Here is a 1680-nt window from a genome sequence, read left to right on the forward strand (position 1 = left end):
TTTACTAATCGTTTATGACTTAAAATAAAATAAATGGGGGGGGGGCAACTATTTTAAATGTCTGTTTTAATCACACAGTGCCACATATACGAGTTTGTATGATAAGAGTTTTAATAATATTTTAGCAACATGCAAATGTTTTAGCTAATATGGCATCTAATTAGTTTTTTTGAGGCTAATATGGAATTAAGGTAGTATTTTAGCAACGTATTAGTTCTAATCTAATAAGGTTTTTTTGGGATATTCTTGAGTTTAGCTGATATTTTAGCACCATGCTAATGTTTTTGGCTAAGTTTGAATCTACTCAAGTTTTTTGGGCTAATTTGGAATGAAACTAATATTTTATGAATGTGATTTTTTAAATGAAATTCTTAAAATTCTTTGCACACTTTTTAAAAATTATACAAGTTTGGTTTCGAAACATGACATTATTCAGCAATTAAAAATACATTTATCATCAGATTCAGCAAAAAGCTTCAACATCTTCAGCGATTACATTCAGTAAACTCATTCACTCTAGAATTATTGCTGCCAATGCAACTCTTCTTGTTTCATGTGTTCTCCAGAACTGAGAAAGCCTCCTGGAGAAAAGGTGAATAAGATAAACCAACTTCACGTGACTTATTTTTAATTCAACAAATTGCAGAACTTTTGTTATTTGATTCAATGTTTCACTTTTTACTAGTGCTGGACAGATTGATCTAAAGTATCAATGGTATCAATCTCAGGTTGGTATCAGATCCATACTGGATCACAGACATCAATATTTAGACTCTATTTAAATGCTAAGTTACTTTTCACCTGTTTTCATTTTTTAAAGGCTAAGAAGTTACAAATTATTTATATTCCTACCAGTTGTTTATTTTTTTTATTGTTAACATTTGGATTCATGTTTGCATCATAGTTACTTTCTTTTGGTTTGTGGACTGTTTTGCTTTCACTTCTTCACTTTTTATTGAATTTTGAGAAGTTTTCATTATATAAACTGTTTTTCATTTAATTACAAATATTGTTCTAATTCTGTTTTTATGTTTATCAAGAAATTAAAAATGAAAACGTACAAAACAAAAACATTCGTGTTGATTTCAAATAATTGTGCTTTTGCGGTTCGTGTCACAGATTTATGAAAAATGTCGATACTGGTAGAGATATCGGAGATGCTGACTAATAATGTCCCTTCAAATGGAGGGGAAGAAAGAAGGGAAGAATTCGGATTGGGCCTTAGTGTGAGAACAGGAGGCCAGGTGAGAGTCAAAACTCGAGAGATGGCTCCCTCTGGTGGTCGGTTGAGGGAACGGGGCCTCACTCATGACACATTGATCTCTTTTCCAATGAATTCCTGCACACACCCAAGACATTTCAGACAAATTTGACAAATGTTGAAAAATTAAAAACAGCCACAAATTAACTATTTAATTTTCAGATCTTTCATAATGGCATCAAACATTTCAAATATAATGTCAAATATTTCAGAATCAAAATGTTTCTGTTTAGCATTGTGATCAAAACTTGTGTTGAATTTAAGACAGAAGAACATTTGACAGTAAGATGGACAACAGGAGCAACATGTCAGACCAGAAACAATAAACACGGCCATAGAAAGACCAAATGAAGTGACCTTCTGAAGAAGATAATGGGCGGTGCAACTGTTTTTGCTGACGTAGAACTGTGTATCATCTG

At 32.1% G+C, this 1680-nt stretch overlaps 1 protein-coding gene across 1 annotated transcript in view; it reads left to right on the plus strand.

Moving 5' to 3' along the window:
* cfi (complement factor I) overlaps positions 1–1680 on the plus strand; it is a gene marked incomplete in the record, with an annotated part of 14262 nt that overhangs the window by 2897 nt on the left and 9685 nt on the right.

The sequence above is a fragment of the Oryzias melastigma genome, linkage group LG18, assembly GCF_002922805.2.
Source record: "Oryzias melastigma strain HK-1 linkage group LG18, ASM292280v2, whole genome shotgun sequence".
NCBI classification, from domain to species: domain Eukaryota; kingdom Metazoa; phylum Chordata; class Actinopteri; order Beloniformes; family Adrianichthyidae; genus Oryzias; species Oryzias melastigma.